Source organism: Anoplopoma fimbria, chromosome 2 (assembly GCF_027596085.1).
Source record: "Anoplopoma fimbria isolate UVic2021 breed Golden Eagle Sablefish chromosome 2, Afim_UVic_2022, whole genome shotgun sequence".
NCBI lineage: Eukaryota > Metazoa > Chordata > Actinopteri > Perciformes > Anoplopomatidae > Anoplopoma > Anoplopoma fimbria.
The window spans coordinates 1,579,380-1,589,337 of NC_072450.1; the positions used below are offsets into that span (position 1 = coordinate 1,579,380).

At 37.4% G+C, this 9,958-nt stretch overlaps 1 pseudogene; it reads right to left on the reverse strand.

Moving 5' to 3' along the window:
• Positions 1 to 2,061: 2,061 nt before the first annotated feature.
• Positions 2,062 to 9,958, reverse strand: part of LOC129108891 (up-regulator of cell proliferation-like) — a 14,780-nt pseudogene continuing 6,883 nt past the window's right edge.

Consider the following 9,958-nt stretch of genomic DNA (forward strand, 5'->3'; position numbering starts at 1 on the left):
CATTTTTATAAGTTTATAGGACTAAATGTTGTAATTACTCACAAGAGAGCCAATCATATTTACTTCTAATCAGAAACAATGTCAATCTAACTCTGTTTTGAGACTGTAGTGTTGTAATAATGAATATCTGGTGTTTTCCCAGAATGCAATGCACAGTGGAAACAATGAAGTTCATGATAGCTGGAAAGTTTGCGTGTTGACCGTAGAACAGTGCATTTAGTTCGCTTGAAAAACAAAGTAAAAAAACTTTATACCCAATATTATTCTATAAATTCACAAAAGTGACAAGAAGATTCTTTTTATTGTTTATTTCATTTTTTTTTTACCTCATGATCTTTGTACATATTTTATCATTGTAAATATCCAATGAGGACATAACTTGTCAACTTCAACAAAAAAAACATTTTTTATAAAGAAAATTGAAACAAAAATAGATAAAATGTTAACAAATATGACATTTCAGCTTTTCAACTTCCTTGTTGCTTGTTTAACTCATCATCTGTCAGAAGTTAAACATGATCAACAACAACAAAACATCTCTTCTCATGGCCTTTGTTCTTCAATATACAGAATAAACATCTTTATCTTTAGCACTCGTCATTATGAGAGAGTCGATTCATAAGAAAACAGATTTAAAAGTAAAAAAAACAACTTTCATTAACAATAAGAAGTGTGGCCTCTGTAGAGCTGTGGCAAAACCAAATGAAAATTAAAGTTAATAATAAAAATCAATAAGAACATTTTTAAGTCAGAGATAAACTATTTCCATGTTTTTAACTTCTTTGTTCCTTGTTCATCAGATCATCATCTGTCTGAAAGAATGAAAATCTAAATCGTTATCAATAACAAGACGTGAAAGGACGCTTCAGTATTTACATGTGAAGCTTAAAGTCACTGGATCAACATGCATATATTTCAACTAATGCTGACTTACATAGAAAGAGAAATGAAACTATAAAAATGTAAATAGTTCAGTAAGTATTAATAATAAAAGTAAGTAAAATAACAATTTCATCACATGCTCTTTGTACTGCATAGGCTCACCTCATCAAGTTATAATGTTAGTTTGTTAAACATATTATTTAAAAAGAATAAAACAAAAAAGAATTGTAAGTTTTTAAACGTAAAAAACAAAGCAAGTCACAACCAAGTCATTTGCATCATTTGTTATTCACTGACTGGTATATCTTGTTTTTCTTTGCAAAACATTTATTGTTAAGAAAGTCAACTTTGAAGCAATGAATGACTCACGCTGACATGTCTGGAACTAAACATCTCTTTTTTCCCTCGTGGTCTTTGTAGTAAATCTTCACTATCATTGAAGTCATCATTATTGTGCACATAGACGTATGAAAATATGAACAAATAAAAATAAAAACAAAGAGTCAAAAATGTCAAAAAAGAGATGACATGGTCTCTTTCTTCTGGTGGTCTCATCGTTTTCAGCATGATATTTGTGCACACCAGTCATTATACACATGGACATGAAAAGGAAAAAAACATTTCAAACGATCACAAAACAATAAAGGTATAAAACAAAACATGATCTCCTTTTTAAAATGATCTTTGTAGTTTATCATCATCTCTTTAACAATATCATTGTTAATGTATGGTGCACACCAGACATTATGTGTGAGGGCCTTTAGAAGATCAATTAAAGATAACACAACATTTGTAATATTAAAAAATAAGCAAAAAATATGTATATACTAAAGAAACAATTTAAAAGTCGAACATAACTTCTTAGCTTTTTAACTTTTCTGCAACTTGTTCATCTCATCGTTTGTCATTCGTCAAGTTAATCAAACAAAAGATTCCACATTATTCACTGTCTGTATCTGGTTTAGTTCTTATTTGAGTTTGAACCACAAAGTCAGATGAATTAACAAAATGACATAAATATAATACAATACAATAAAACAGAAAATCCTGTAGTCTGTCATGTGTTCCATAACATTTGAGTATTTTGTCATTATACTGAATTATACAAGACTTCTACTTTCATAAGTAAAGATAATGCTGCAGACAAGTTGATCATTTTAAAATGATATTGATCCATCTAATATTTGACTGATTGTTCTGCTGAATGCCCTAACGTGTTCACTTCTTGTTTCCTGTTGCTCTTCTTTGTACTTTTGTTAATTATAAATTCTTCCAGTATTAAACATTGTGTTGTTTAAACTTAACTTGTCAGGATTGTATGTTGTTCACTTCATGTTGAAGGCGTCCTCTAATCCCTTCAGTGCTTGTTCCTTTGTGATTCTCCTCCAGGCCTCTGGAACATCAGCTGGCTTTGCTTTGTATTCTTGAGCAAATCTGTCATTGTATTGAACCAGGACATATTTCCAGTAGTCAGATGCCTCTATGCTGGAGTCAGGAGGAATGAGCCAGTCTGGATAGTAGGTGGTGTAGTCCTTGTAAGGATGGTACTCCCAGTTAGTGTCTGTGTTTTTGAATCTACGTTCACTCTGCACATCTGTTGTACACAGTGTTTCATGCAGCTTCTCAGTTGTTATAATCCTATATGTACCAAGACCTTGTGGCCGATGAACAGCTGCATGATGTTTCTTGTGGTCTTTGCCTCCAGCCTCACAAGGAACTTTACAAAATGGACATTGTTGTCCACAGCCAAACACCTGCTTGAAAAGCTCATCTTGTGGTTTGATTGTAACTTTGTTCAGAGTTTTAGTCATATCTTCAGAGTTTGAGAATTCCTCCTGCAGTTGTTCCTCCAGTTCACTCAATGATTCAGTGAGGCTCTTTGTAAACTGATGGCATGTGCTTTGGATTTGAAACAGGGCGGTTTTTTCATCCTCCACTGAAATCGAGATGTCTGTAATCAAACATTTGCGCATGTTGCTGATGAGCTTTGTGATGCTCTCCTTGTCATCTGGCAGCAGAGCACCATCCTCTCCTTTTGAGGCCTGTTCTGTTGCTTCTGTTATTTTTTTTAATATGATCTGCAGATTCTTATTCTTCAGTTTGAACAAAGTTTTGTCTTCAGACATCTTTTGCAGGATGTGCTGAAATATCCAGTCCTTAACGTATATTTCATAGTTACAAATGTACTTGACGAAACTTTCAAAGTCTTCCTTTTGCAGTAACTCTTTCTGAACGTTGTACTGGAAAAAGGAGCGGGAACTGAACTCTGCTGAATGACAACTGGTCAGAATCTCATCCACAATGTTAATCCCCAGAGATCTATTGATGTACTCTTCAACAGCAGGTTTGATACAAAGCCTGACAAAATCAGCTGCTTTGCGTTGGCAGTCGTCTCTCTCTTCGTATAAATCGATAAAGTCTGACAAGTACGGATTCTTGCACTTCTCCAGCTGAATTTTGGGATCCCTAGCTGACAAGAATCTTCTGTGCATTTGAAGGAACTCTCTTGAGGCAATACTACAGATGTGCAGTTTCAGGTCAATCTCAAACTTGGGCTTGGAATGTTTGGAGATTCGTTTGAGGGATTCATCTACTTTTTCCAGAAGCTCCTTTGTAAAAGAATCATTGTAATCTGTGTCTGTTTTTGTAATATCTTGTACAAATCGTGTACAGGACTCAATGACACTGTCTGCAGAGATCTGCAATTCTTTATGCACATCTGTTCTCCAGAACCAATCTTTCAACTTCTCAGTCGTTTTTATATGTTCAGCATTGAGCTCAAATGGACCCCGCATTTCATTAAGGTGTTCAACATTCTGTAAATCCTTGTTGACATTACGATTTCGGAAATTCATTCTTAACTGTTTGAGGATTCTTTCCGGTATGTTTTGTTCTTCCAGGCCAGACACATTTACAGTGACTTCCTCCCACATCTTTTCAAACTCATCTTCCAGTTCCTTGTCAGACAGTGAGCTTTGTTTGCAGTCACTCAAGAGTTTCATAACTTGTTTTTGAATTATTCTTCTGTGTTTTCTTTGAATGTCTTGAGCCTCTTTTGAATTTTTTCTGAGCTCAAGTGCACAATCCAATTTATCATTAACTGAACGTTGGATTTCATTTACAAGACCACTGATCTGGTTAGCAAAGTCAGTTCTGTATTTTTCTATCAGATTCACATGTCTGTCTTTTCTTTTGTAGTATTCTTGAAGTCTCCTCTGCATTATTGTTTGTTGGTCTTTTAGTTTTTCCTTCACCTGTGATCTTTTTGAATCAACCAATTTTTTCACATGATGGAGCTCAGATTCATTGTCAGAATTTGAGATTTCCAACTCTGCTGCTGTCTGCCAGGAGAGAATCTCTTTTCTGAACTCCCATTCCCATTCATTGAACTCTCTGCAAAGGTTGTCATAGGCATGAGCCACAAGAGTGTTTCTGAAACTGAAGATGAAGTTCTCATATTTGACTGCTTTCCAGAGACTTTTCATCCATGAGAGAAACTCTGGGATCTGTGAGACTTCATCACTTCTGTCTCTTGTCACTGTCTCCAAAAGGTTTTTCTTGAAATCTGCTACAGCTTCACTGTAACCTGTGTTCACTGGTGCCATTGGTGGGGTCCCATGCCAGAGTCCTGGGATGTTCCAGTTGTTTTTGTCCATGTCATAGTCCAGCACATCTGTGAAAGCCTTTATGGAAGGCTGCTTTTCCATTTCTGCTGCAATTTGAGTCATTTCATTGAGTTGGTCCAAGAAATGTTTTCTTTCGGTCTTCATCTTTGCATGAGCTGAGACTCCAGCAACATTCTGGTGCACAAAATGACAAACTGGCTTTTTACCAATTTCCTTCATTCTCAAGAACGCATGAGTTGCAATTTGCAGGACATCTTTCATTTCTGTTGTGCTCTCCATTGAGATGTTGATAATGGTGATGTCACTCAAGCCAATGACAAAGGTAGCCAGCTGGTTGTCATGCTCATAACTGTCTTCTAGTTGTGCCAAAAGAGGAGACTTCAGACCTTCTGTGTCAATGAGTACTATGAAGTCACAGTTCAGCTTGCATTGCATATCTTCACCCACTCTGAGGAAGAGCATGAAAGCTCCTCTAGTGCATCTGCCACTGCTGACAGGGAACTGCACACCAAACATGGTGTTGAGGAGTGTTGACTTCCCGGTGCTTTGAACACCCAACACCGTCAGCACCAACAGTCTGCTCTTCTCTCCAACCTTCTTGTGAAGCTCCATCAGGACGTCCGTCACCCATCTCTCTGGGACGTTGGAAGCATCTCCATCCAAGAGCTCTAAAGGATATCCATCCAACAGCATTTCAGCAGCCAAACCAGGGAGATGAGACATTTTATCAGCAGTGTCTTGTGACTGCAGGGAAACCTCATAGATCAGTCCCATCTCTCTCATGTAATGCTCTATTCCTAAAGAGCTCTCCAGCCCTGATCCAGCTCTGCAATCTCTTTCACATCTTTCTTTGTTTCTTTGCTGTGCTCTGTCAATTTGAGACGAAGTAAAGATAGTTGTATGACAGATCGCGAAATTGAATTCAGCTTTAGATTCATCCACTTCAGGAAGAAATCTCTTTTCTGTTTGTCACTTGTGGACAATGCTTCTGTAAAACTCTTCATAGCTTCAGATAGTTTGTGTTTGCCGAGCTCCACCTTAATCTGTTGTTTTTCTGCTTGTAGCTGAGATTTATAATGTTCCGGTCCCTGATCACCAGCTTTTATTAACCTACATTCTTCCATCTCTAACTGGGATAACCTTTTCCAGCTAGCACCTTGTAAAGGAAGTTGTTGGTTCTTGTAGTCTGGTATACTCCGCACCCCAATTCCTTTCACAATCTCCTCAGCTGCCTTCTTTTGGTCATCACTTGTGCTTTCATCCGCAGACAGACCAAGTTCAACAGCTTTGTCAAGCATATTTTCAATGCTTATTGTGGTTGTTCCAACTGTCAATGATTCCTTGATGGCTCCACAAAGTTTCTTTGAAAACTCTGCTACATTTACCCTTGAGTTTTTGGTTTTCACACTTTTTTCTGGTAAATCTAGTTCTTCCACTGTTTTCTTGACAGACATCATATCTTCTTTAGTATTCCCCTCCTTGCGGTTAACAACAAAGAACAGTTTGGATTTCACATCTTGAAGAGAAGTCAGAATCTTGTGCTCATTTTCTTCAACTTTGTCCAGGAATACAAAGGTAGCAGTTGACACTTGAAAAAGAAAAGTGAACTGTGTGAGAGACTCAGAAATGTCTCCTCTCAGATTGGCGAAGGCAACTGGCTCTGGAAATATGTCAAGATTTTCTCTGCCACAGGGAAGGTACCAGTAAACCTCCACCATACCATTGGCAATTTTCCTTTCATGTGTTCCTCCTTCCATATCTCTGTGTATGAACATGTTGTGATGCTGCTGGCCACGGCTGAGAACATGATTCAAAACCTGGGACTTGGACAAACTGCAGTTTTTCAGCCTCACAAAGGAATAAAATGGTATATTTGATTGGACGATGCTGTCTTCAACAAACCCTCTTGATTGAGACAATTCATGTGGACGCCACTCTTTGACGATGTCTCTCAGAGCCCACAGCATCAGGGTACTCTGACTCTTATTGCAGTGGGGCAACAGCAGTGGGACAGGAAACTGACACATTGACATCTTGAGGGCCATTTCCTGTTGCAAGAAGCTGTCAGCACAAAGGAAGACTGCAACTATGAGGTCAAGAGGGTTAATCTTATTGTCTAGGTCAAGGAGATTGTTTTCATCCTCATCATCATCAGAATCATCATCATCTGATAATCGTGTACAGTTCCTGAATTCTGTATTCATTTTAAATAGTTTTCTGAGAAAGCACCATGGTATTTCCTCCACTGATTCCACCTTTTCATCAGATATGCTTTTTTTGTTGATTTCCAAGAAAAATTTAAGCGTAAGCTTGTTGGGATAAAATGTCTTCAGTCCAAGTTTGGAGAGAAAGTCAGATAAGACTGTCGAAGAGAAAGAGAAGATCACTTTTAGAAAGGACAAAGACACAGATGCTGACAACAGGCTGTTACTGCAGTTTGTGAGAACCAGTACACATGCAACACGTCAAGAGACTAGACAACTTGTCTAGTTTTAAGAGGGGATGAGGGTCTTCTATGTAAGATGCCCTGTGAAGTTTCTTGTAAAGAAATAATTCATTTCTGTTCAGTGTTACTCACTGTAATGCATTGTGTGTTTATTTCCTTACTTTTGCAATCAATATTTTAAAACTGTGCAGTTTTTGTTTGCCAGCTTGCATTTTTCTTCTTCTTTGCCTTTTTTGGTGCATTACTACTTCCAGTGTGAACACACGCATACACCATACCAAAAAAATAGACGTCAACATAAAAACATTGTTTAATAACCAGTTCTTTAATGGTTATTTATATCATCCATGTTTATGCTTTGTAGTGTCTGTGCTTTAATGCAGGTGGGGCGATCAAATGTTCTCCTCAGAGGCTAAAGATACATATTTAATTATCGATGTGACATAAACAGTCTAGATTATTTTTAGACTTAAAGTTCCCATGAAATCAAATTAGATAATTAAGCAGTTTTATCACATATGTTTTCCACTAGTCGTCACCTATACGTGTTGTAAATCAGATGATCTTTGACGCATAAGGCAGACTTCCTGTTGTCAGTAGGTGGTCCTATGACTATCAGGCAGTACGGGCATGTAGATGACTTAAGGCCTGGACTTTTATCCAGCATCTGCAATGTTGGCCAAATTGGAAAATGTCAAGTCAATTTTATCGATACTAGTACTCTTCTCCGTTCTGCTATCGGTTTGGTTCCTTATCGATACGCTTATCGGTTCTTTTTGATTATATTGTGAGAAAAAACAATTAATCAAGAAAATAATCCACATTTCTTTATCATTCCTATGTGTTAAAAAATAATCTTTCTCAAGCAGCAACAGAAGAAGTTCTAAAATCTTGAAACTACATTCTCAGCTAAACAATTATCTCATTGATGATCTTTGATTGATGATCCTGTTGTTCTGATCAGACTAACGTTCCCTGCAGTGGACGAGGATGGACGTCTGATCTCCAAACAGTATAAACTGATCATTTCTGCAGACTGATGTTCTGCTTGTTGTCCAGATGTTGTGATAAACTGCTGCTGTTTCCTCCTTAACTTGTGAGAGTTTTATTGAGTTTGAGAAAACGAGAGTTCTCAGATTCTACTGGAGGAACATATAGAACCACTTTGTGTCTCACTGTTCTGAGCCGGAGTCGCTGTGTGTGTGTGTGTGTGTGTGTGTGTGTGTGTGTGTGTGTGTGTGTGTGTGTGTGTGTGTGTGTGTGTGTGTGTGTGTGTGTGTGTCAGAGTAAAGACAAAGACAAAGAGACAGAGAGAGGAGGTTTGAGACGAGGACATCTCACTCCAGAACTTCTAAAAGTACAGCAGAACCGTTAACTCCGGACCTTATAAAAACTTTCATGATTTTATGCTCATTTGAAACCGATTTCAGTTTAGAAAAGAGTTTTGGGGGCATCCCTAATGGTGAAACATTCAAATTGCCTGCCTCGCCACAACAACGGCATTCCATGAAAACCCAAAATTTGGCATCTTGAATGTCTTGAGATTCTGCTGTCAAACTTAACGTGGATCTGTTTAATCCTCTAGAAGGGGTTTTGAAAAGTTCCGTACCTGTATGGTGCCTAAAATCATTTATCGTCACATGACCTATGACATCATCGTTGAAGGCATTGACTATTCCTTCGCAATTTAGCGCCACATACTCATATCGTTATACCAACCAAATTTGAATGGTATCCGACATATCCTCTAAGAAGAGTTTAGAAAGTTTGCATAAAATAAATGAAAAAACAAACAGAATTCTAAAAGGCCAACTTCTGTTTGGGCGACGCTTATAAAAGCAAATAGGAAGTAGGTCATAAATCCATGAGATCAATGTGCTTATTAAGAATACGTGAATATCCAAGTAACTACAGTACCAGTCAAAAGTTTGGACACACCTTCTCATTCAATGGTTTTTCTACATTGTAGATTAATATTGAAGACATCCAAACTATGAAGAAACACTTATGGAATTATGTGGTAAACAAACAAATGCTCAACAAACCAGAATATGTTTTATATTTTAGATTCTTCAAAGTAGTTGAATGAGAAGGTGTGTCCAAACTTTTGACTGGTACTGTATGTCCCTACAAAGGCCTTCCATAAATTAGGGGGTGTCATGGAGCCCCCTTAAAGCACATTAACCCAATCCCTGTATATTCTCAATGACTCAACGATGTCTCTGCCAAGTTTGGTATGTTTTTCAGTGTACAATGGGCCTATAAAATGGGTTTAAATGGTATAAATGATAGGGTTGTGGCGATAGAGCCGACGTGTCACTCTCAAGCTCCACTACAACATAAAACTGAAATAGTTAGTAGTTTGAACATGGGTCCAAAGTTTCCTGAGTTCTTGTGTTCAAAAGGTTCCTTGTTCTTTCAGTGTCAGCGACTGTTGGGTCTTTGATAATAATGATGGTGAACAAATGATGGCAGTTTAGATTATTTTGTAATAATGATGATACGTTACTCACATATCTGGCTTGGTGAGTTACACAACACACACACACAGTTGAATATGTTTCTCAACCTGCTTTTGTTTTATTTACATTTTTTACAGTGTTGGTATTTATTGTAAAAGGGGGGAAGATGTTTTTCTTCAGTTGGTATAGTTTAGTCTTTTTTGCTTGTGTTTCCTGAAGCTGCAAGCATTGAGCTCTTTGCCAATTCTGCAAACTTCAAATCAGTTTGAATTATTGTTCTCAGGCCTGTGTTTCTGTGAGAACAATGTCATTGCTAACACCCTTCAGAGTAAACAAAGGAACCCACATCAGATTCTGTAAATGTCAGAAATGTTGGTGTTAGCTAGATGGTCTGGTTTTGTGTGCAGCGTGGTGAGCTACTTTTCATTTCCTGAAATTATATGTCTTTTCATTTGTTAGGCTCATGAAACAAATAACAAAAAGGAAAAAAAAGTGATGCATAATCAAAACTCTACATAATACTGCATTTAACGTAATTAAAC